Below are 27930 nucleotides of genomic sequence, written 5' to 3'. Positions count from 1 at the left end.
ATGAAATATCATTGCATCCAGTACGCAGCAGATGACTGAAATATAAATCATGTTTAACATTTTTTTTCAGACCGAGTGAAGTCTGGATCATGAACCAACTTAACGTGTCAAGTAAAATGTCTTTCCCCAAGAGATAATAAATTCCTCCACTTCCTATAGACCCGGCTGTTACTTACACCTGATACACCACTTGCACAATTGGTCACAAAACATTTGAGCATAACATGTTATGGGATATGCCTACGACAAGATAAACATTGCAAGTTTTACATGTTACACTGAAAACCTTATTCAAATAATACTGGATTAGCATAGGTGAAATTATATGTGCAAACTCCAAAAGTATTACCATATGTTGCACATGGAGCTACTTATTATAAACAGTACTGCTTGGTAAGCTTCCTTTTACTTTGTTTCCATTTAAAGCATAGAAATATAGTAAAATGCCTTTAATCAATGAAATCTAATGATGCTGGATTATGCAGTGTACCAGTTTATTGGAAAGACCCAAAAATACATATAAAACCAAATTATAATGGTTTTTGGTGTCATCAATTCATATTCACCATTATCGACTACTGGGGTATTATCTGTTTATCTGATCAAAATCTTTGTATTAAAGTACTTAAAATATGTAAATGCCAGAATTCACATTGATCATCTCATCTATCAGTCATATTAATGAATGTCTCTGACATTCTCTGACATAAGTGATATCGGACCTTCACACAGACCGTAGAATTGTACAATACACTTAGGCCCACATTTATTAAAAACAGTGCAAACTGCACTAAGGGTGCAGGTTGTGCCTGATTCAGTAATTTGTTGTCGGTTTTCTATTAATCTGGCGCTCCCTGCACTGCTCTCACAGTGTGCACCAAGTTTTTTTTGGTGCACCTTTAACATAGAGCGTGCGTCACAAAATTCTGTTGGACACTGCTTCATAAAAGTGATACACGGTCCGACTGTGCACTGGAAGCCCCCTTTCAGTACAGAATTTTGTTTTGCAGACACTTTATGAATACATGTGCTAGCAGTTTGCACTGAAAAGAATGTGCAAAGTCACACAAAAAACTGGTGCAGGGGTTTTAATAAATGTCGGCCTTAGTCTCTGGTGCTACACCTCCCCATGGATGTTTCTATCCCTTATCTCTGGTGCTAGGTCCCAAATTAAAGGCTTCTTAGTTTAAAGAACCTGCAAGACACTTGGAAAAAAAATGCTAAAATAGATAAAAAAAATAGCCAAAATAATGAAAATAATACCTCCAGAAACATTTGGAGTTAACAGTAAATGCTGCTATATTACCAGCAGTAACTTACCACAGAGCCCTGTTATTGAATAAAAGACTTGTCATGAATAGGTTAAAATTTTCCAAGAAACTCTCTGGGGGAATTTTTCATTGTAGTTATGGCAATTTTCGGGCATACAAATGTCTCAAAATTGTATCAACTGCCAATTTTTGCACAAATTTGCACCTTTTTTTGCAACATTTGCTAACCTACTCCACTTTTTATGCCTTCTTACTCAAAATTCATCAAGTCACAGATACATGAAGTTTGACATTTCAAAAAACAAATTCAGTCCCTCCCCCAGTTTGAAATACTTTGCAGACATTAACACTTTATATGTCACATTTATCAAGCAGTTTACATCACTATGATAAATCTCACATACAATAAGTTACTAAGACTAAAAAAATGGTGCAAGAATCCTGCTTTGTGATAAATCCCCTCCATCCAGTGGCTCAAAGATGGTGCAATATTTTAAGGGTTGATAAAAGTCATTTTTTTACTTTTGGGATTACACCAGTATGCACTGTGAGGACAGTAAAACATGGTAAGCCCCAAATCATGATGTTTGGATGCTTTTAATGTGTTGGGTCTATTAATTTCATAAGAGCAGTCAGAGAAATGGGAGATTCAATATGATGATGACCCCAAGACACCAGTCATTGAACGACAACAATAATAGAGTGGCCAGCCAAATCTCATGACCTCAATTCCCACAGAGAACTTGTGCGGCGACAGCAAAAAAGCAATTTATCAGGCTAAAACCAAAAATTCTGAAGAACTGTGGATTTGTCATGGACTAGGATACCTCTTCAAAGGTGCCAAACGTTGTTTGACTTCATCCAACGATAACTTTCCTCACTTGGTTATACTATCAATAGTAGTCCAGTAAAGTGATTTTAATTTTTTTTCAGTTACTAGTTTATATAATGATATTGAATGTTACTACTTGGAGTATAATGATGGGAAAAAAACTTGTTCCCAAGAATTAACCCTTAAAGGGTTAATGTTATTTCCTTTAAAAAGGAACCTATCAGTAGTAATTAACTTCAGAAACCATTAACGTTCCTTGCTAAGCAGATTAAAACATTCCAGATCAGGTTCCTTGAATAGGCCTCTTAGTGGTTGATAAGGTTAATTTCTGCTGGCAGATTCCCTCCAAGTTCTTTAGAAATATTCTGTCCAGTTAGAAACAAGACAAAACGCCATACAAAAAAACCATACAAAATTCATTTATATTTATTTATATTTATATAATAACATTGCCTCATGTTATTAAGGCTCCATGCACACTGACATATACTCACCCGGCCGTAGCCATGCAAGCATATGGGAGGTGCGGTGGAGAGGAAGAGGGATGAGTGCTCCTCACCCCTCCCCTCTCCTTAGGAAATAGTGCTTCACAACTGTTCTAAAAGCTCTATCTTTTATGCGGCATGGAACCATAGCCAGGGACCATTAATAAAAGAAAACAAAGTGGCAGTGTTCACTGCCTTGAGAAAGCGCCCGTCAGCTAAGCGGCTCTGTGTGCCACCCTGTGTACAGATTATATGAATAAATAAGTTTGTTTCACTTGGATTGGTGAGTGCCACTTGGTTTTCTCTTCTTAGTGGACTTACTCTGTGATGCTACGAAGTTTAAGCACAACCTTTGTGAATGTGGATGCCTTTCTACCCCTCCACTTCTCCTGCTGTGATATGCTTAATCGATCCGTATACTAACTGTGCCCGTATAGTTTCTGTTTTTGACTTTGATAGCTAGGGACCATACCTGTCTATGGGGATATTGACGGGTATGTGGTCATGTGCATGGAGCCTTAAAGAGGACCTGTCACCCGAATATTGTCTTTAAGAGCTGCTTAAGCTCCCTAGCACTACCCCAGTCATAGCAGTGTTAAATCGCTAGCTTTATCGGAACATACCGATAAAGCTAGCGAACACTGCAGTACATAGCCCTGAGGACCGACCTCAGGGAGGCTCTCCCCTCTCCTTGGTTTCTCCCCCAGACCGCCCCTCCCACACCAAGGCCAGCGGTGACTGCATGGCTTCATGTGGCAGTTACCGACTCCTTGGACCGCTCCCAAATGAATACGCCTGACTGCTGTAAGCTTGGTCAGGCGTCCTGACCGCTATGTTCTAACACTGCTATTACTGGGGTAGGGCTAGGGAGCTCCTTACTTTAGTAAGCAGCTCCTAGAGATAAAGGGGCTTATTTACTAAGGGTCCCACAGACGCTGGGTTTTCTGATATTTTCGGGGATTGCACCGCTGGGACAGTCATTAAGAAGGGGATTGTGTCGCATGCGATCGGATTTCATGCAACAGAAATCGGATGGGGGGTGGGGGGGCATCGGACATTCCGATGGATTCAGGCTGAGTGCGGGATTTAACATTTAAATTGTCGCAAGACATACACTAACATGCACCAGGAAGAAGGTGAACTTTGGTGAAACTGAGCGGGGAAGCGACACATGCAGGATATCGGGCGCATGATCTTAGTGAATCGCGCCGGAGTCCATGATCGTCAGTCAACACATAACGGGGATCGCGACAGGACTGGGTAAGTAAATGTCCCCCAATATTCGGGTAATAGGTCCACTCTAAATATATATTATGTAACATGCTCAAAATGTTTAAAGAAAATGTAAAAGTAATGGGTCCATATTTGGTTGAAGATAAATGAAAGAACTAGGAGTATACAGTCTAATGCGAATAAACAAATACTTTTGTGTTTCAGAAGATATTAATGGGTCTGATTTGTAATTTATTTATATTTGTCTTCTAGTGTTATAACACAAAATTAAGCTAAAAGTCATATAGAGCTACTTTAAGTTTCTATTCCATTCAATCACAATATAGACTACAGAGTAGCATCTACATCACAAATCCAGCTGTTTATTCACACTTTTTCCAAGCCACCAGGCAGTGCAGACTTCTTTTCCATGCACTGTATGCATATGATCTTTGCAGAAAAATGTCCAAACTTCTCAAGAGGTTATTTAAGGTCTTTAAGTGTCACTTAACAGCTACTAAAAACCTGAATATTTGATGTACTTTCAAGAGATTTGAAATAGATGTTGAACACAATAAATGTCCCTATTACACTGCTTTTTCCAGTGTACCAGTTACTTGTGTGCCTAAATCTAATGTATCTTAATAGTTTCTGTGCACTTTAAGACATCATGAAAAAGTCATAAGATTAATTTACGTAACATTTTCGCTAAGTATGTGGTCTCCTGCTCTGACTAGTCTCAATTTCTGCTGCATTAATAAGGGAGCTTGAAAATCCTACAACATCAATTAACATTTGCCATTGATAATTTTCTTGGAGTTACGTCATGGTACATTTATGACCCCATTAATCGTAATACTTCATGTCTAGAGATTAAAGATTGGCATCCTAAATTATATGGACTGTAGTAGGGCAGAGGGTACTGGTCACATAGCTCTCAATGTTAGTGTTTTGGTGTGTTATTGTGGCAGGCACAATATGGGAAAGAATGAGAAAAATTAGGCACATATGATTTAATCATAGACATAATGCTAAGCATGAACAGGACGGCTCAATAACTAAGAAATTATCTAAGTAAGAAACTTTGTTGTCAACACAATCTTTCTCACTCAACTATTTTATGGACAAGCAAAGTACTAGTGTGCCTTACTATACTAATACGTTCTGCAGTTTAGACATGTATAATGAAGACCAGGGTAAGGTACATAAAAATAAGTTTTCCAGGATGGAAAAAGGAAAATTATGATTCTACTTCTACCTTGAATAGGACAGCTTCATATGGATCAATACCTCACTTTGAAGAAACTATCTGACATGACTTGATATAATAGCTGTAACGGGATTAGCTCTGGGATCGCCCTCTCCTGGGATAGACGGGCACTTTTTGGCACAACGCAGTCACAGTCCACTCCAGACAAGTTGGGTGCAATTGGCCTCAACCAGTTTTATTAACTTCAAGCAGGAAAAATGGCAAAACAAAAACAATACAGAAATAAAATCCTAGGCCGTCTGGCCACTAACTATACAATACAGTAGTTTCCTCACTACCAAGAAACTGTACCTACTGTACAGCTTCCCAACCACAGCATACAGCAATTGGCAACTCACATAAGGTTTTTCCCAGGAGCAGAGAGAGAGTGGCTCCTCTTGTGACTTCTGACTTCTTAAAGCAACATCTCAGAGTTGCTGGTGATTAGCCCCAATCACCTCAAACACCTGGAGTGGCTGAGCAGAGTAGGGGCCAAGCCCTACACTCCAAACTGCAGCAGCCAGGTCTCCCAGACCAGGTTGTGGCTCCCTAGATAGTGTAGAAGAGAAACCTATGGGAAACATACACACCATTTAACACTTTCCCCCTGGTCCTGTCACATAGCCAAACCAATAAGTCTCCTCCAGAAGAGTAATAAGCCCAGTTGCAGGCAGCACTGTTTCAGTGTCACTATATCTCATCAGTAGAGTGTATGGAACTGCTTTGCCTAGATAAGAGGACATAAACAATGGTCAGGAAATTGCATTATCTAAAGAGAAATTTATGTGGGAGACCTCTTCATTGCCAAATAGGTAGAAAGAACAGATTACATTCTCAGTGTTTTCCAACATGGTTACCCTGGCAAAGCTTGCCAAACATCATTAAATTTAAACACAACACAATGGTGCTTGAATGAACTTAAATGAAAAAAATAACTTTATAATCCACTACCAGTACATCGCCAAGCATCTTAACAGCTTCCACTTCATGTTTTGTACATAGCCCAGTGTAGTGGCATTATCCAGCAAATCAACTGAGATGTAAAATGTTTGTATAATGTCGTGGGGGCAGAGTGTTTAGCACTGAAGTCAAGCTCTCCCTGTAATTTACATCATGTACTATTCGTCCGGAGAGCCAGGTATGATGCCACTGGACTCAGGATGGAAAATTAGAGCGGATCTGGGATCCTGACCTATATCTAGATTTATGCAAAGATATTTGGTAAGTCTCAAGCTTCTTATGGCATCATAAGGGGGATAACCTCGCTATTTTAAACATCATTAATTTAATGTATTAGGCACATTCTAAATAAGTTCTAATGTGCTGCAGCACCTATTAGTTCTTCCCTGAACCTATCTGACACAAATTCAAAATATGACAGTCTTTTTTGGGGCCTTTTTTTTGTATTAGCAAAATAAACCCAGAATTTAAATTAATTCTGTATAATTATCCCTACTTCAACAGTACTATTTTTTGCCACATCATAAATCATATTTATTTTACTTTTCAAATTGTCCAGGAAGACAGAAAGTCATTTCTTTATTTCAGTAGTGATTCTAAAATTTCACAGCGACTCTAAAGGAAAAAAAAATGTTATTCCAAACCTTCTCCCTTGTGTGTCACGTTGGCAATAATCTTCTCCAGCTGTGCTGCAGTTTAACACTACCATGACAGCTAAAAAAAAGGAACTAAAAAGACGAAATCAACCTGACATGTATCTTTGTACCTAATAATATATATTATAGCTGAATTAAGTATAATAAATATCACTGTTTAAAAGCCATTTTATTGCTATGCAAATATGTCACCAGGAGCAATCTTTTTTATTGACTGCATGTATCAGCCCCTATTACATTAGGGCTACGGACTATGGAAGTAATGGTCCTCTTTCAGGATTTCCTTTGAAGAGTCAGAGAAAAGCATCACTGACCTGAAATGGCTGTAGGGGTGGTGGTTTTAGACTAGCTATACGGGGGTAAGATGCTCTAACCGTTTAAACGTATACACTATGACTATTTATTGAGCTCACAATTATGATAATGAAATATTTGTATGTGTTATTCTATTGAACTGGGCTAATTCTTTGTCTCCATGTATGTAGCATGTTCAACTCAAATTTGAGTGTTGCACTACCACGTTACAAAATACTATTTGCATACGGTCTCTCCGACCATTTTTCTGTGTCAGTTTATCTCTCTGAATTCCATACTAAATCTGTTATATGATTTTAATTTTATTAACACAGAATATAAAGGAATGATGAATCAGATAAACACATAAAATCAGATAAAACTGTACAACTTTAACTATACAAGGGTTAAACCTGACCCCAAGGTACTCAGAAAAACCCATATTAGGGTTGATACAATATGGTCTCCTTAATCACACCCTCACAGTCAGAATATTCAGTTGAGGCTGCCACCGTCCAGTGATATGATTAGTGCCCAAAGTAGTATGAAGGTAACAAAAAGACTGACTTTTTTTACAGGTTTTGGGCTTTACTTTCTCCTGCTGTGTTTTTATCAGAAACATCAGCTACCTAAATCTAAGGTAAAATTATATCAACTTCTGACCTTTATTTCCTTTACAATTTATGGTCACATAATTGAAAGTGAACAGGTCAGTTCCTAAACAATCTGATAAAAAGCAGAACCAATGATGTCATTGAAAACATATTACACACTTTAAAAATGAAAGGAAGGCATCTTCTCTATCATGTTACTTTTTAATGCAATTTTGCATGTCCCTGTTTTTGGTCTTGTCCCTTTTAAAATGATTGGTATAAGTTAAGTTCTTTGGTGAATGAATATTTTACATTTTAAAAGTATTCAGTCTATGAATACTCTGATGGCTTTGTTCTTTTAGGACAAGTAATTCAAAGCTGCTGTGTAACAATTGGGAGATGTTACAAAACCACAGCAAAGCATTAAGAAAATTCCCCAGTAGTCACCACATGCTACTTGTTTTTTTTCTATCTATAGACAATAAACAAGCTAGTTCAGCATATGCCTATCTGGCTGCCTATTTATTACCACGGCAGTGCTCTTTTAACATGTGCAACCTATTTTCTGCCATTCCATCCGCTCCTTTGCAGGTCTCACAAGCCAGGCTATTAAGACTAATCATAATCAATTACCAGTGTTTATAAGTCAGCCCGTGAAATCAATTAGGTCAGTCCATTCTGAGGTGGGTAATTACGTAGAAGCTCTGAGTATAATGGGAAAAAAGTCAGGAGAAATTACATTAGAGAGTGATGTAATTCCCAGCGGGATGAAAGTTTGTGCAGTGTAGTGTAGAGAGCTAGCAGATCATTCCATAAACTTGGATATCTTTCAAGACACATTAGAAAGTAAATACCATGGTGGCGGAGGCCGGCATCCACTGTGTGCACTTAACAAACAGAGTGACAGGCAAGTATCATTCATGATATACTGCTAACTATAACCATCATCTTCCTTTCCTAAAACAGTATCTCCTGACACAATTCTCTGTAAGGAACAAAGGCAGGAATAGTTTATATGAGAAAAAAAATTACCATGTGATGGTCATAAAAAATAGAATAAAACTTTTTTTTTGGAAATTCACATCTTTGAGATGACCACTCCCTTATCCAAAACAGATTCCATTTCACATATTGTCAATTTGTTCCTTTATTTTGTGTGCTAGCTATCTACTTTGAGAAGTTCATTTCCCTATTATTTAATTTTTCAATGCAATTTTGCCAAAGATGTTTCCCTGTACATAGTTCTAGTCTTAAAGTCCCACGAAGCCCTGACAAAATAACACATTCTTTAACCCCTTATCACCGACACTAGTTTTCAGCTCAATGACCAGACTCGATTTTTCAAATCTGACATGTCTCAGGATAATTGGTTATAACTTCGGAATGCTTTAACATATCCCGGTGATTTTGAGAATGTTTTCTCGTGACACATTGTACTTCATGTTAGTTATAAAATTTAAGTGATAAGTTTTGCGTTTCGTTCTGAAAAAAAGTGAAAATTTGGCAAAAGTTTGTAAAAATTCTTCATTTTCCAAGTTTGAAATGTTCTGGTTTCCAGACAAGATGTAAAACTACCCAAAAAGTTTGATAATTAACATTTACAGAATATCTGCTTTATGTTGGGATGATATTTTATGCTTCCGGTCATTTTTCTAGGTTATGAGGTGCAGAACTTTAGGTGCGATTTTTCTTATTTTCATTAAAATTGCCAAAACTCACATTTTGAGGGACAACTCAGCTTCCAAGTGACTTTGAGAGGCCTAAATAGTAGTAAAACCCCATAAATTACCCCACTATAGAAAGTTCACCCCTCAACATATGTAAAACAACTTCTATTAAAGGACACCTGTCATCAGGTCTGTGTCACTTGTCCTGTCACCTCTTCCTGTTGGAGCAGCTCACAAGGATCCCATCCCAGCCTTTATCTAGTTATTTCATACATTAATCATTATAAAATCATCTTTTCTTTATCATGTAAATGAGGCTGGTCACATGGTCAGAGGCAGTGATGTCACCCCTGTTACCCCTCCCCTCTCCTCCCCCTGCTCATGTCTGTGTATAATGTATAGTAAAGCATGGCTAGTGTGTGTATGTCATCTGCTGACATGCTGCATCCTCCTAATATACAGACATCAGCTACACATGAATCTGACATGTTCTGCTGTAACATGGCTGCAGCCTGGAGCTGTTGTATCTCTCCTATACACACACACATGCGCACACAGGCTGCAGGGGGCGTGGCCACCAGCACCAGGAAGCACATCATTATACAGCCTCACATCATTATACAGGCTGTCAGTCAAGCACTGGGGGTGTGGCTGTACCTCCCACTCATGAATAGAGTGGACAGCTTGAATATGCTAATGCTTCATTGGACATTTCACAGGTCATTTGCATACAGCTTTAGGACCTCATTGCTTAGGTTTACAGGCCTGTAGAGGGACAATGAAGGGATAGAGGCAATGCTCTCTAATGGCAGTTTATGAAAATATATTTAGTTTAGGGTTTTTTTTTTGCATGACGGGTTCTCTTTAAGTCTATTAATCCTTTAAGTGTTTCACATGGGTTAAAAAATATGAAATATTAGAAACTATAGAATTTTTTGGGAAAATACATTCATTTGGGCCAAAACTGACATTTTCAGAATAAATTAAATGATGAAACGCACTGCAACGCTTGATGCCCGATTCCTCCCGAGTTTACTGATACCCCATATGTGGTGGTAAACTTCTGTACGGGCGCACAGCCGAGTATTGAATGAATGGAGGCACCATTCACAGCAGATTTGTATTGTCACATTGTACGACCTATAAATTTTTTTTTTTTTTTTGGTAATGCGAACTTATGAGGGCTTATTATGTACGGTATGAGATACAATGTATAGATAATTTATTTTGGGAGTCTAACGCTTATTCATGAGATGTTATTAACTATTTCAAGGGGGACACAAACAAAATCATCAATTTTTATTTTGGATTGTTAGCATTTTTTTTCCCCCGCTCACCATAACGTAAAAATAATATTTTATCTTTATTCTCTGGTTCACTACAATTGCGGTGATACCTCATTTATATAGTTTTTCTTATTTTTGCTCAATTTTCCTGAGCAAAACCAATATTGGAGAAAATCGCATTGTTTTTACTATTGACAATTTTTCAGGGCCATAACTTCTGTATTTTACTGTTGTCAGATCTGGTTGAGGGCTCATTTTTTGCGAAAACAGTTGTTCTTTTCAGTCGTATCATATTAGGGAACGTAACTTTTTTTGATCACTTTTTAGAACATTTTTTGTGATGGTGTTTGATGGAAAATTGTATATTATGGGAAGTTTTTCGAGTTTTTTTTTTTACGTAGTTCACCGAGCGGGTTCAATATTGATTTAGATTTATTGTACAGATTAATATGGACGTGGTGATACCAAATATGTACGTGTTTTTGTGTTTTATTTACTTTATTTGCATTTTATGTGTTACTGGGGAGATTATGGGACTTTTATTTTATTTATTTATTTAATTATATTATAAAAATATTTAATTTTTTTAAAACCTTTTTTACATTTTCTACTTCTTGGCTTGAATAAGCGATCATCCGATCGCTTATTCAAGCCTTTACACTGCAATACACTTGTATTGCAGTGTATAGTGTAAGTAGCTGAGCATGCTGAGCATGCTCAGTTACACACAGCCGGGTCCTGCCAGGAGGCGGAACCCGGCACAGAGAGGAGCCGACAGCCCCGGGTCACTCGTCAGAACCCGGGGCTGAGGCAGAAGGGATCGGATCCCCCGGTAAGCTCACCGGGGGGGTCCGATCCACGGGGGACACACTTGCACGCTGTTTAAGGGGTTAAACACCCGGGATCGGAGTTTTTCCGATCCCGGGTGTTAGTGCCGGGTCTGGGCTGTGATATCACAGCCCGACACCGGCACCAGCGAGACCCGGTGTCCCGCAATCTTCTTCTGACGCGCCGCCGTAGAAAGGCGTACGCAGAAGAAGAAGTACCCTTAATGACCGCCGTAAAAAGCCGATACGGTGGTCATTAAGGGGTTAATTCACTGTTATTAACAAAAATACAGCATTTTACAGATATAAGTCCAACCTGTTTTTATCAGTCCCGGTGTACATAATTTATGTTGCCGCTAGACACAACCCTGTAACTTCTGACTTAGGGTCAGCCCGCCATCTTGGATTCCTATGTGACAGTGTGGAGCTGAGATTTTTGTCTCTTTTTGTTCTGTGCCTGTAGCCCCGCCCTCTGCATGGAGCTCACTGACACTCATCAATTCCTGCCAGCATGAGGATGTACACTACAAGGAGATAAGTGATCTGGGGAAAGGAGGAGGCAGGCACATATCTGTGAAAACACAGATGTAGCACAGCTAACAGCGTAAAAGTCTGTCTTTTAGCCTCTGTCTGTCATGCCTGTGTAATACGCATCTCATTCATCTCTGATCTGTTTCATCTCTCTTTCTATGTGCAAGTGTGTTACAATGTCAGAAGCCAGATGAAAGTGTATATACACCTGTACTCTGATAATCTAACCACATTGTTACCCCACAGAACTAGATGAATCATGTAGTATCCTTACCCAAACCCTGGGATTTTTCAATGACCAGCCTAGGGAGGAATAGGAGCTAAAACAGCGATTCAAGTAAAATTGTAAAGTAAGGGGTTAAAATTATCTTTATTGTGTAAACATCACTAGGGGATTGAGACTTCATGGGAATGCCCCTTTAACTGGGTTTCAAGTCTTGTCTCTGTGTCCATATGATATAAATAGACCTCTATATTCTGTTTGCCTTTTTTCTTTTTACTAGCTTATTTGACAACTTACATTGAGGTATATGGAGTATCATTAGCAATGAAACTGGTCCCAAAATTGATTGGGACCACAAGGTAGATAGAGGTAATGAACTGTAATTTCCACCAAAATCTCATGAATACTAAATGATTACATATCTGCATGAATGGCCATGTAATCACTTCTTCTTTCCATTTTGTTAATTAGCAAATCTTAGACTGTTGTAGTAGTCTAATTGTTCTATAAAAAGCTACCAACTATTGCAGCCAACAATTAAAAAAAAGAATTCGACTGGGTCCAGTTGAACTGGGCCTTTATTGAAATATCTTTTGAAGAGATTTAGTGGTTTTCAAAAAAAGACATAAACCGTACAACAGTTTAACTTTTTACTTTTGACTTTAGAAGCATTAAGGAAATATACCATCAAAATCAAGCATGATAAACCTGGGGCACTTATAGATCCATGTGCTTTGACTTTGTAAATCTTCTTATATTTGTTATCCATTGGCTCCTCCCTTGTGAAAACATCTTTTTAAATTATTCTAAAGAGCCTGAAGGCCTCTAGTGGGAGGGGGCATTAGCTTTACGAGAGCCCCTCTGTGCTGTACATCCACTTGCCTCTCACTATGTGCTGCAATTACCTCTGCCACATTGAGATTAAGGAGGATGCATCAAGGATTTTAAAAGTGGGTTTTAGAAGGAAGAAGGTCATAGATAACAAATATAAGAATATTACTACAGTCACTGTACCTGGATGTATGAGTAAGTGTCCCTGGGTTATCATGATGGATTTTGATGATAGATTTCTGTTAAATACAATTACAGTAATATAACAAAAAAATGGATGTGCACATTTCTTGTTTATTTTCCAGCTAAACATGAACTGGCACCAATAGTCACCTGTTTTTTGCCACTGGAACAACATTTTGAGTCAAGAGAATAGTAGTCATTTCATTCATCTTCAGAATCTACTTTTTGAGGGACATTCAGGGGCGAAACAAAAGTGGTCGCAGAAGGTGTGGCTGGGCCCATTGGGGGAGGAGCCTACACTGGCACACTGCCATGCAGACTCTGGTAACAAAATTTATAAATGCTATTTTCTTCATCCCTACATGCATACTTGGGCGATGGGACCGCCCTTGTATAGTAATACAGGCCCCTGTGCCGTCCCTCTCATCTGCGGCTGCTCGACTCGGACTCTTCATTTGCGGCCACTCAGCCCGCCCACTTCATTTGCTGCTGACGGCTCTACTCCACGTCTACTCCATCCACGGCCTCCCAGCCTACTCCATCAGTGTCCGCCTGGTCAATTACCTGTGCCGACCCTATAACTGTTACCTCTGTATGTTTATACCAATATGGATTTTAATGGAATAAAGCTACTTTTTTGACTGGATCCTTGAGTGCTGAAGCATTGCTAAAGATTTGTTTGGCTGTATGTATATGTATTACTGTCTGTATGTGTGTAAATGCTGTATATAGATTTAGTATGTGTGTATATGGTGTTTTTATACTGCATGCATGTGTATACACAGTGGGTGTATACCGTATGTAAAAGAATATGATGTTTGCATGCTATATGTATGTATATAAACAGTATGCAAATTTAATGGATATATACTGTATGTATATACAGTATGAGTTTGTATATACTGTATGTATTAGTGTATAAATGTATAAATGAGTAAATAAATGTGTGCATGAGTATGAGTGTACAGGTATATAAAAGTGAGTGTGTAATATGTGTGCATTTAAGTGTGTAAATGTGTGGGATTGTATAAACGTGTGTGTATGTATGAATATTTTTAAGGGAAAGGGGGGCCCCATGCAGAAATCTGTCATGCGGCCCTGTTTCTCCTAGTTACACCACTGGGGTCATTTATCAGGACATGTACGCTGGGATACAAGTCATGAAATAATTGCAATTACTAGAGAACCGCCAATAGTTATCAACCCCTTTACACCATCTCCATGCAAAGTGGTTGTGGAGGGGTGTGAAGGGGATGTGGCCAGCAGTGGTATGGGCTAGTGCATGGTATGCCTGCCCCGTTCACTCCCTACAGCAAGCAAATGTTCATGAGTTAAAGTTCTCACACTGCAGCACAATATACCCCAGGCAGGGGTGGAGCCTTTCCATGTATCCGGTGGTGATGGAGGGGCAGGGACCTTATTATAAGTTGGCAGTTGTGTGCCGGTGTATGAAAAATGTGCCCCTTTATGTTTATTTTAGTTGAGCTGAAGATTTCAGTAGTGATGTAGTGAAAAGTTTACCGTTGATTGCAACATTTGAGGACCTGCAAATCAGAGGAACTTAAAAAGAACACAAGATTTCTTAGAATCATCTGCCAATATGGTCTGTTGTGTAATAAAAAGAAATGTATTGCGTTCTTTACAGGATACAATGAAAATACTACACAGAAAATACTACATTCATTTAAATCTATATATAAATATATAGAGTGAGGGTCACTGCTGTGATTACAGAATTGTATTAAATGCTAAGCTGCGCAAAATGTTGCTGAATAAAAACAGAAATTTATTTTTGCTTGAAATAAATGTTAGTTAAATAAATACATCACAATCCATATAAAAGACCCTCTGAACATTTCCTTAGTAAGACTGGGTTCATATCTCTGTTCCCCCATGGCATTATATCATGTTTCTGTTATAACAGAAAGAAAAGTGCTGTCATTTCCATTATAACTGATGGAAGCAGACGGAAGCATGGGCATCAGCGTTTGGATTTTTAATTTCCCTCCGTAATAGAAAAGGATAATGTGAACTATTATTAGAGGTGACAATTATTTGGGAGTTGGATTCACAGTCGTGAGTAGACTATATATCGATGACTTTTGTTCGCTGCAGACACAAATCTGATGTTTTAACTCTAAGAGAAGAGACATAGCTCGTTGGAAATGGTGCATAAGCTTGCAAATGGCTTCGATTAACACACATAAGAAGACATAGGCCGGGGGTAAGACGGGAGAGCACTAAACCCACAAATTAAACTACTAATTTACTTCAGCAAGGGCTTTGTGCTGTGCCTGCTGTCCATTGCTTTGTCTTGGTAATTAGAGACCAAGTAGAGACCTGAGGTATGAGCAGACAGAAAGCTGCATACAATGTAAAGTTGTGAATCCTCCTTTCATCATCCATGTAGCTTTTGCAACCACTACCATGTGACCCTAGCTCCATATTTTTCACTTGGCTGACAACAGAGTATGCAGATACAGATTTTACAGTTATATTAACATTAATGCTCTAGTGCTGCCTCTACAGCTTCAGTGTACACCAGAAACAAGGCTGTATTGGCGTATTATGGTCTAAGGCATTTGGAGCCCTGAGAAAAGCTCCAGGACCTACGCCCTGGATGTTTAAGGCTGTAGACTCCTCCAGATACAGATGTGGTGGAGGTCTTGGGATTTGACCCTGGAAAGGTTCCAACGTGAAAGTCTCCTAAAGGCTTTGTTGGATGAGTGTGGTGTGGAATACCACTTGTCCTTCATCCCCAGCTCTCGCTTCTACTTCATGAGCCGGCTGGTATCATCGGGAGGGGAGGGGCATAGGAGGTAGTGGACAGATAAGAAGTGCATTGGGGACGTGTAGCATGAGCATGAAAGGGCTCTGGTGATGCCCCCAGAATCCATCATTCTAATTTACATAAACAAAGAATCGCCCTTTGATAATAGTATGCTAGTGTTCAGGCTAGGTGTGGTAGGTTTCCTTTCAGTAAAATGAACCATTTATAAGATATTTGGTCCACCACCACCACAACAGTCCAGGAGATTGCCAGGATCACGGAGATGTTCTTCTACATACTGATGGACGCAGCATTACACATTTCTATTTAAAAGAACAGTAAGGAGTCACCAGGATTAAAAAGAGTCATGCTGGGATATCCCTCCTGGCTTAAATGATGTCCCTTAATTCAGGTACTTTGTCACAAGTTTTGGTGGCATCTGCAGAAGGTAGCTTATGATGATGCACTTGTGTACCTATGAAACCTTAATCAATCCAGGATGGTTCAGGTCAGGTTGACCCCTCATAGCCTTTGTGACACCGTAGTGCAACTTTTAAAATAATTTTTATGTGTAATGCTGTATATCCCAGAATATGGAACATAAATGTGATCATGTCACTGCTCTGGAGCCTCAGGACGGGCCCTAGAGCTCCCCGGATCTCTGTATTGTTTTATGACTCACATTTAGCTTTATAGATGACAAAGGGAATCATAAAGTGTCATACAATTATTTGTTTTTGGTATTGGATAAGCTGCCATGGGAATTATGAAACCATTATTCTGTCTGGTTGTTATATGCACATGGGATCATTTTTAGTATGAGTATCTATGTTATCAGTATTGTATTAGGAAATGAAAGTGATTGTGTAATGTATAAAATTAGTTTTTCTCAGAAATTGAGAAACACTGAGTATTATACTTTTCTGTCTCTGTTGCTTGTATCTTTTGTGTTGCCTGTATTAATTCCTATTATTTAGGGCTTATTGTGCAGCATTATATTCTCCATTCAATTAATGCACATTGTTTAGAATTGAGATATGCCTAAGCAGTGGCCTAGAACAACCTTGCAGCTAATCTAAAGCCAGGAAAACCTGTTTTACTTATAGCAAATGTGAAAAGGAAAATAAAAGCGAACATTGGCTGAAATGGTAATCGAAAGAATTTAGGAAAATCTGCCAAGACAAATCCTTATCCATCGCAGGAAGGGAAAGATTACAGATATCCACAATGCACAGTCTCCTATATGCCTGGAATAGTTTAAACGCAATGTCTTGTATTGTTGAGGATTGAAAAAATCTTTAAGAAGTTTGTTCCCTGCCAGAGTTACCTGATATTGCTGCAAGTGTTTTTATATCAGAATACTTTTATCTGAAGCTGCAGTATGTTATCAGAACAGTTAAGCCACTGTGTGTACACACTCCTATCAAAGATCAGATTTAAATGTCCACATTTTCTGGGTGCAATATTTGTCAGGCAAACACATTCTTAAAAATAAATATGATGACACAAAAATTCAATATTGGTTAGTTATGTGCTTTTTCCAAAACATATCTTTTATAATGTTACACTCAGAGGTGTAACTTGCAGCTGCTTGGCCCTAGTGCAAAATCTGTACGAGGCCTTCTAATTATGATGTATTTTTTATAGTACAAGTCTTCTCATATAAGGAAGAAACATCTTATAGGACTGCTAGTTAGCCAATAAACCAGGGTGGCCATTTGTAATTTTACAATATTTTAATTTCCTCAATGATCTAATCACTTTAATCATTGCAGTAAATTCAATGAGTTTATGCTAGAAACCCTCCCATTAAATTATTAATACCAGAAGTAGGTTAGTATGTACACTGGAGATCAAAATTATGTTCACTTGATTCTTTCAGAAATAATGTAATCTCCATTGATCAACATTCAGTGTTTTATTTGTAAGGGGTACACCATGCAACTAGAACAAATGTTTTACAAAATTACCAAAGTATATCAACATAAAACCTTTATTTTGCAAACAAATGTGATGATCTCAGTTAGAGAACAGCAATGACTGTAGCACAGAGAAAGATTATAATTTATTTTTCTGAAGGTTACAATAGTCACCAGTCAGTAGGAAGTGCACAGGCTTTACTTTGACTTCTGTACATTTGCAGCCACATAACATCACTAGTCTGTCACACTGCACTGCTGTGATATTGGTCCACTCTTCTTTCAGTCTCTTTCACAGTTCTGTGATAGTCAGAACTCTGGGATGGCCATTACATTGTTTTAATGTTTTCTGTTTCAAGGAACTGCTTTACCTGGTTTGCTGTGTCACAGGGTGCATTGTCTTGCATGAAAATTGTTAGCTGGTTGTGTAAGGAACACTAGGAAGGAACCACATGTTGTGAAGAAGGTTCTGATTGCATTCACTCTGCCATGTATTTGTATGAGAGATACAACTCTTACTGCAGAAAACATTACCTGAACCATGACACTTCCTCCACCAACTTTCACTGACTGCTTTACACACTTTGGTTTAAGCTTGTCAATGAACATAATGGGGCTCATTTACTAAGGGTCCGAATCGAGCGATTCAGTTGGGTATCCCGGCGATTTCCGATTTGCGCTGAAATCCGCCGGGATGTTGGTGCACGCGATTGGATTTCGGCGCAATTGCGCCGGATTGCATGCGACGGAAATTGGGGGCCGTGGCTGTCGGAGAACCTGACGGATTCGGAAAAACCGCGGTATTTAAAAAAAAAGTGTCGCTTGACACGCACTTACCTGCACCAAGAAATAGAAGGTGAACTCTTAGTGAATCCCGGCCGGACCCGAATCAGCGTCGGAGAACCCACCGCTGGATCGCGACTGGACCGGGTAAGTAAATCTGCCCCAATGTTTCCCATCAGATCCAATTAAATTAAATTAAACCTAAAAAGAACTGTGTACCAGTTTTCCTCTGTCCACACAACATGTTTCTCAGCAAAGGTTAGTCTAGCCTTTTGATTCTTTCTGTTAATGAGATGTTTTGTCACTGCAGAGTGGACTTTCAGTCCAAATGCTCTTAAATGAGACAAATTCTTACCCTGTTCAATGCTGAACAGCATTTTCAGGGATTGCGTGGCTGTGACAGGTATTTAGCAGGAGATTGTTTACATGTGATCGGATTTTGGCGCAGGTGTTCTGGCTTTCATGCAACAGAAATCAGGGGGAGGCCATCAGATTATCCGACTTATTCGGACTGAGCGCGGGATTTAAGATTCAATTTGTGTTGCAAGATAATGCACTTACATACTCGAGGAAGAAGAAGGTGAACCCTGGAAGACCTGAGCGGGGAAGCGACAAATGCAGAATATCGGGCACACAATCTCAGTGAGTCGGGGCACAGTGCATGATCGTCGGACCATTCACAGGACCGGGTAAGTAAATGTGCCCAAATGACCTTAATATTTAGGAAATTGTGTGTTTTTCTCCATTTTCGTTCTTCATTGTATCTTCCAGATTTACAGTTTTCTTAGTTTACTCCATTTTTACTACATTAAGAGAAGACCTTACGGTATCTACTGCAGCTGCATCTACATTGCTGAGTTGTACTATTAATATTATTGGAATATGAAGGAGAAAAGCATATTTTTGGGACCATGTCACATTTTAATACACTGCCAATAATCCTGACTGCTAGTGATGCATCACTGGATTGCATGAGCTACTGAAAGGTGATGATGGGTATGAGGTATGTTTGTGTGAAAACCATAACCCAAACTTTTACCCTGGTGTCAAATCCTTCATAACAGAAATGTATCTTAAACCCTTGACATAGAAGTAAATGTGTGATTAAGATGGTCAACCACCAACATTCTACTATTTGGACATCTGCAATGTGAATAATGCCTGTTAAATAAAAATTGACTTGATTTGCATGTTGCTCTTATATTTTTGAATCAGTATGTTGCAACATAACAGTGAATGACTGCCACAGATGTTACCTTTCTTTGCCTTCTGTTATGTCTACTGCTAGTTGTAGATAGAATTATGTTCTTAAAGGGGTATTCTAGGAATAAGCAAATTTCATATACAAATGTTTCCTGAAATATAAGCTAATATTTAATTAGTTTTTATTTAAAATTTTGCTGTTAAAAAGTAACAAAATATTATTGGCTCTTTAATCAGTCTGTTAATTTTCTCAGGGCGGTACATACACAGGACAGAAGATGGCCGCTTGTCACATGTCCACATCACATGTCCTACACCTGCCTGCGCAGGTCATGTGATCACCACTATGTTTGGCTGTAGTGGGTTGCTTGCAGTGCTTCCAGTATGGCCAGTGTTGTGGTAAGATGCCATCTCAGGGAGGTAATGTGCAGTGATGGCAGTTACACACATTTTTTTCCTATGGTAACAGAGCAGGAGAGTCTGCTTCAGCATCACTGAGAGCAGAGAATGAGAGGGAGGAGGAGTTACTGAAAGCTAAAGGATCATGGGACTTGTGGTTTCCAGTGTCGGCCACTCCGCCTACTTAAGAAAGCCCATAACATTTTGTGAATCATAAAATCAAACTATTTAAGCTCCATTTTGGGACTAAAGACATTGACTTTTGTTGTATTCATTTATTTATAGCATTATAAACATTCATATTTTCAGAATATCCTTTTAACACATTGCTTCTAAAAGGTATCCCAAAGTGGCCTCAACTAAGGATAAAATGTGCAATTGATGTCTTGCATCTCCTGCACACACAATAACCTCCAAACTTAAACTTACTTTAAACTTTTTTTTGTGAAATGTCTTACTGATTTCAAAAAAAGATCCAAAGGTCTCATACAAAATAAGATTTTCCCAAATAGTATGCAAACCCATTTTCACCTCTGCTGCCTCCTGTCCCATTGAACTGTGACGGTTTGAGGCAATGTAAGTATCACTTGCATTACACAACTCTTCTCTTGCAGACATAGATTTGTCTGGAGTTACAAGCACAGATCTAATCAATTTATTTGCTCTGTACAGAAATCAAATTACCAGCCATTCCTACTTTTTGTTCTTGAAAACACTGTCACATTTTGCTTTCAATGAACTCAATTAAAGTGACTGAAAAGGGGGATTTTTATACAATATTCAACAATGTACCTTCATTGTGGAATTACTCAAAAAACTGGCCCTAGATGTCCAGCAGGAAGCTTTGTAAATGTAAAAATGTAATGTCTTCTAAAGCAGTAATCTAACGTCTTCTAAAGCAGTAAGAATCTATATTTGGTGACAAAATCTGAACATCTCTGTACTTTCTGTACTTCCCTATTTAACATTCCTGTCTATCACCTACATTTTCTGAAGACTTTCCAATGTTACATACAACAGGCCTTGGAAGTCGGATAACCCCCTTATCATGTGTGCCCCGTAAAAAAAAATGTGTGCCCTGTAAATACCTCATATCTACCCCTTTTCCTGCAACCCCCCCCCCCCCTTTTCCGTAGTCCACCTTCATTGTGCCGCTTTTTCCTCAACCACCTTCCTCCCTGTCCCCCTGCTGAACTGTAGCGCATTTACCATAACAGTTAATTCAGTGTGCAGTCAGTTAGTTCAGACAAACATACTGGTCTGTTTCTATGGTCTGAGTCTCATAAAGATGAACTAAGAAGCAGTGGGCCCTTACAACCACTGATGTTTGTATATACGGCCTCATGAACACTTGCGGTACCAAAGTACTCCACCATTCTGCAACTTATCCTTTATTCTGTGGATAAAGTATAGTTTGTGTTCAGGAGCATATCCCATCAATGATTATTTTATAAGCTATGACTTCTCTACTTTATGCGGTAGTCGGCCAACACAACCACAGACGTTTGTATATATGGCCTCATGAACACTTGGGGTATCAAAGTACTCCACCATTCTACAATGTATTCTTTATTCTGTGGACAAGGTGTAGTTTGTCTTTAGGAGCATATCTCATCAATGAGTATTTTATAAGATACGACTTCTCTACTGTATGTTTCTAATGTACTAGTGTTCTGCAATATTTATAAAGTTTATGAAGGGAATTGGTGAAACCAAAAACCAGAATCCTATCTAAATAAATGCAAAATTATCTGGTAAATGATGCCTGTCATGTCTTACTGATAAATACTTCATTATTGCTCCAGAAAGTCAGATTTTTCAACTTGAAACTCATTTCTGTACTATGCCAAGACTTTCATCCTTTCTGGTTCACAGTTCAACATGCAATGTTCCAGACAAATAAATTATTGAGACAGGATTGCTCTAATATATAAATAAGCTCTGCCTCATAAACTAATACTTCTTCAATTGTTTATCACGAAATGTATGAACAGTTGTTACAAGAGTTTGTCTAAAATAATGGGAGGAGGACATGACCATGGATGTGCAAATTCGCATGTATACAATGACAGTATGCAAATTTCAATTTTACACAAATACATATGTATGTACACTAGAGATCAGTGATTTAAGATACACTTTGCTGAAGCTTTGCCAACATTTTTTAAAGATACGATTTGGCCCAAAACTATTCAGCGGGTGTTTGTCTACGGACTAATCATCTCTATGCATAGCTTGAGAAGTGTCAGTTCCACCAACGAAGCCTCCCTTTCCTCGGTTACATAATCTCCTCAGCTCCTGTTTCACTAGACTTGACACGAAGAAGCCCTTTATTCTAGAGGTGGATGCATCTTGCGTAGGTGCAGGGGTGGTGCTCACCCAGAAGGGGCCTAAGGGGTGAGCGCTCACGTGCAACTTCTTTTCTAGAACCTTTTCTCCCGCAGAGAGTAATTAATCTATAGGGGATACAGAAATTTTGGCCATCAAACTTGCCCTGGAAGAATGGCAATATCTTTTTGAGGGAGCTTGTCATCCAGTCTGTGTATAAACAGATCAGAAAAACCTCTTGTATCTCTAGACAGATCAACGCCTTAATTCCAGGCAAGCCCGTTGGTCACTTTTCCTCTCACACTTTAACCTGATAATCCACTTTTGGCCTGCAGAGAAGAGTTTCAAAGCGGATGCCCTTTCCCTTGCCTTAGATGTTGTTGGAGAAGAGTCGGTTCCTCAGCATATTATCTCTCCGGAACAGTTGGTTGCTGACGAATCTTTGGCAACTTCCCCCTGGCAAGACATATGTCTGACCTGCTCTGCGGAAGAGGATTTTGTTTTGGGAACATTCTTTGCGCCTGGCTGGGCACCCTGGGTTGCAACACTCCATGGCCCTCATCTCCCGCTACTACTGGTGGCCTGACTTTGTGGGAGCCTGCACCTCCTGTGCCCATAATAAGCCTTTCCGCCTAAAACAGTCTGGTATCTTTCTTCCATTGCCGATACCAGTCGCCCCGTGGTCACACGTGGGTAAGGACTTTGTTACAGACCTTCCATCTTCCTCGGGCAATACCGTCATCTGGGTGGTGATGGACCGGTTTCCAAAGAGGTCTCATTTTGTTCCTCTCCCAGGTCTTCCATTTGCTCCCCGGCTTCTTTCAAAATATCTTCCGGCTACATGGTTTCTGATTAGGGAGTTCCGTTTGTTTCCCGCTTCTGGCGTTCTCTCTGCAGTCATCTGCAGGTAAAGTTGGATTTCTCCTCAGCTTACCATCCTCCTTCCTTACCAGACCAATGGACAAGTGGAGAGGGTTAACCAGACTCTGGGATCTTACCTCCGTCATTTTGTTTCTGTCCATCAAGATGACTGGTCCGCTCTGTTGCTGTGGGCGGAATTCTCCAATAATTCCCTGGATTCCGAATCCTCTGGCTTCGCTCCCTTCTTCATTGTCTATAGACAGCATCCACACCCTCCTCTTCCTCTACCTGTGTCCTTGGATGTCCCTGCTGTTGAGTAGTTGGTACAAGATCTGAAGTCCATCTGGGAGCAGACTCGCCTTTCATTGTTTCAGGCTTCTGCCCCTACCAAGCTCCAGGCTTCTGCTAAGGTACGTCGACCTAGGCTGCCACCACGGGCTAGTCGCACCCATGGAATGACCTGGTGGTACCTTGCCGCAGCAAGACCATCCCGCTTTGCGGCGGGCTCTGGTGAAGACCAGGTGCCACTTATATTCCGGTCCCGGGTGTTGGCTAGTCCCACCTTCCGTGGTGGTCCAGACAATATCATTAGATAGTTGTGGTATCCTACCACAGGATTAAATAATAATACGATGCTATGTACATAAAAAGTTGTTATACTGTACATCTAATTCCTCCATACAGTGCAGTGCAAAAGTGTTCATACAATATATTTAAATCATGCTGTATTTTTTTCAAAGTATGAGGAAACTATGTACCAATATGCACATTCTTGTATGCTTTATAAGTGGAATACAAAAATCAGTTCCATAAATTCTATGATATGAAATGTTGCATAAATCAAAAAGAATATTAAAATGAATTTTAATTCGGCAGCAATCCCACAATGTATTTTGTGAGGGCAAAAGGATCATAACAAGTGGAAAAAGATGTTTATACTCTCAATAGTTGTGGGAAAATGGATGAGAAGAAAACTGTTAGAGGACAAGATTTCATTGACTGCCAAGTGCATTAGAAGCTGGACATTGGTTTCTTGTTGTATGGCGCCAGATTGCCTGTGGTAAGGTGATAGCCCATGGCAGATTGTGTGCAAGCAAAGGTGCCAACTTATGCTTTGGGGACTTATAACACTTTGCAAGCCCAGTTACTGCTATATTTTCTGGCTTTAAGTGGACCAGTCTTGGTGGATTTAATTGCTTCTGATGGTGGCATAGTAGTGCCAAGGAACTGAGCTTGAGGTCTGAGGATTTAAGAACATCACTATGCCAACACAATACTTGTTATGCAACCAAGCTCCTGGCACATACTCTTCTATGGACAGAGCTAAACTAACCTGGTGGTTTTTTAAAAATACACATTATGGAAATTTCAGTAATATAGTTTAAGCAAAGGGTGTTTTATATTAAAACTTGGTTTGACTTAAATACCACACTGCTGGAGTACATGACAGAACTGAACATTTGGCTACACTACACAGTTAATAGAAATTCTTGCAGAAGGGGATTTCACACAGCTGATACAGGTCACCGCCCATTAAACAGATGGAAATCAGTGACTCAATCCATGCGAGTCCATAGAAATCCAGGCTGTCCTGATGCAAGTTTTAAATGGTTGAAATATATAAAAATCTGTAAGTTTTATGATTATTTCCAAAAGAGTCCACAGATTTTAAAGCAAAACTATTAAATGTTTTAGGCGTCAGGCTTGTAAAAACCTCTGGTTTGGATCACACAAAATCTGGTTTGGATTACACGGATATAATGTATTTACAAACAATGCGGCACATTTACTAAGGGTCCGCACAGCAAATGTCCGATTTGCGGCGCATTTCAGTGGGGTTTTTTTTGCGCACGCGATCGGATTTTGGCGCAATCGCACCGACTTTGTGCATGCGGCACAAATAGGGGGGCGTGGCTGATGGACAACCCGACTGATTCGGACTAAGCGCTGGATTTACAATTCAAATTGTGTCGCCAGACAATGCACTCACATACGCTGGGAAGAAGAAGGTGAACTCCAGCGGACCTCAGCGGAGAAGCGACACATACAGGAAAATGGACACACGATCTTGAAGAATCGTGCCGGACTTCATCCTCGTTGGAGAATGCACCTCAGGGATCACGACAGGACCAGGTAAGTAAATCTGCCACAATGACTTTGCTTTTAAATAATGACCTACAAGCAAAGTTTCCCAATACCACCTAAAAACAGAAAAGATAATATTGGATTGTGTCCTTGCTCATAAAAAGTGTTCCTAAGTCGAGTACCCTCCCTTGAGTAGCAGAGGAATGAGGAGCATATGAAACAGAGATTTAAGAAGAGTTAAGAACAGTCAAATATGGGTTTTAACAGGACTGTGAAATGTTGATTATTTCTATAAGACTGTCAGAATTCTTCTAAATACTCTAAGTTCTCTGATGTTCTCTGATCTCCTTCTCATCCCTCCTTAGACTTATGAAATTAATTCTGTCTTAACTTAAGACAGGTCTGAGTAAACACTGTAAACGCAGTTTAGCAAGTAGGATATGGACTGGTAACATGAGATAGAGGTTTGCTTTCAGAAAATAGATTCCTAAGACTCTTATGTACAGTAGGGGAAAAAGCATTTAGTCAGCCACCAATTGTGCATGTTATCCAACTTTAAAAAATGATAAAAGAGGCCTGAAATTGACATCATAAGTATTCCTCAACTATGAGAGACAAAGTAAGAAAAGAAATCTCGAAATTCAAATGGCTAATTTTTATAGAATTTATTTAGAGCTCAGCAATCACTCTCTTCCAAACATGACTAGTTCAAACCAAACGGTTCTTCTTTGGTTTCATCTGACCATAAGCCATTTTTTCAATATTCTTCTACAACATCTAAATGCTCTCTAGCAAACCTCAGAGAGGCCCTGATATGTACAAGCTTAAGCACGAAGACACATCACCAAGAGTCCTTGGTGGGGTAGTGTGTTACTGACAGTAACCTTTGTTACGTTGTTACCTTCTTTCTGCAGGTCACTCACTATGTCCCTACCATGTGGTTCTGATATTTTTGCTCACCATTCTTGTGATCATTTTGACCCCAAGGGGTGAGATCTTGAATGGAGCCCCTAATCAAGACAGAGTATCTTGTGTGTCCATTTTGTAATCATTGCTCCCACTGTTGATTTCTTCACACAAAGCTGCTTGCCTAACGCAGATTCCCATTTACAGGTCTACAATTTTGTTTCTGGTGTCCTTCAACAGTTCTTTGATGTTCACCATAGTGGAGTTTGTGGTGTGACTGTTTGAGGTTGTGGACAGGTGTATTTTATTCTGATAATATGTTCAAACAGGAGCCATTACCCTTAAAGAAGAAGCCAAATACTTACTTTCCACTATAATTTGCAAATAATTTCTTTAAAAATTAGACAATGTGATTCTCTGGATTTGTTTTCTCATTTTGTCTCTCATAATTGAGGTCTACCTATGATTACAGGACCCTTTGGCATCTCAGTAGACATAAACTTAACCAATTTAAATTTTCAGATGTTAATGCATTCTATATTTAGAACCAAAACATGGTGGTGTATAGCAATCAGAATGATAGTGAAGTATCATCCCTATTATAGAGTGTCTCAAAAATACATACTTGATGTAACATGGAGGATACTACTCATGAACATAACATATTTAAGTATTTAATTAGTCATAGCTGGTGTATCATGTTTAATATCTCTATGTCTAGTATATGATGTGATTTCTTCAAAGTTGCTGCATTGTAATCATTTACTAATGAAATGATGTTGCAAATATAAATATTACACCAAAATTCCAGCGAACTGTGATAATTGGAAACACATGAATTTTACACATCTGCCTGTGTTAGCTACATACAGAGAAAGACACTCAGAACACAGCTTCTCGTGAGTCTAAGTTGATTAAAGTCTATTTTAAAATTCTCATATTTCAAAAATGCTTCAGGCTTTATTTATTCATTATAAGTCGAGTATATACTCGAGTATAAGCTGAGTTTTCCAGCACTATTTTTGTGATGAAAATTCCCCACTCTGCTTATACTTGGGTATATATATATATATATATACTCCATGGGGCTGGCTATATACTACATGGGGCTGGCTATATACTACAGGGGACTGGCTATATACTAGAGGGGGCTATCTATATACTACAGGTGTCTCGCTATATATTACGGGGGCTTGCTATATACTACAGGGGGCTAGCTATATACTACATGGGGCTGGCTATATACTACAAGGGGCTGGCTATATACTACAGGGGACTGGCTATATACTAGAGGGGGCTATCTATATACTACAGGTGTCTGGCTATATATTACAGGGGGCTTGCTATATACTACAGGGGGATAGCTATATACTACAGGGGGCTGGCTATATACTAAAGAGGGCTGGCTATACACTAAAGGGGGCTAGCTATATACTACATGGGGCTGGCTATATACTACGGAGGCTGGCTACATATTACAGGGACTGGCTGGCTATATATTACTTGGGGCCTGACTGGCTATATACTACTAGGGTCTGGTTGCTATTTACTACTGGGGACTGGCTGGCTATTTATC

General features: G+C 39.2%; 1 long non-coding RNA gene across 2 annotated transcripts in view; it reads left to right on the top strand.

The window, feature by feature from the left end:
- The window catches only part of LOC140087150 (uncharacterized), a 113552-nt gene extending 99979 nt beyond the window's left edge, over positions 1 to 13573 (top strand). For both annotated transcript variants that reach the window (XR_011849987.1, XR_011849992.1), the window contains exon 3: positions 13223 to 13573. This is a non-coding gene — a long non-coding RNA (uncharacterized lncRNA). The remainder of the gene's footprint in view (positions 1 to 13222) is intronic.
- Positions 13574 to 27930: the final 14357 nt, after the last annotated feature.

Source organism: Engystomops pustulosus, chromosome 1 (assembly GCF_040894005.1).
Source record: "Engystomops pustulosus chromosome 1, aEngPut4.maternal, whole genome shotgun sequence".
Lineage (NCBI taxonomy): Eukaryota > Metazoa > Chordata > Amphibia > Anura > Leptodactylidae > Engystomops > Engystomops pustulosus.
Note: the sequence above shows the minus strand (reverse complement) of the source record. Positions and strands in the feature narration are given on the sequence as shown.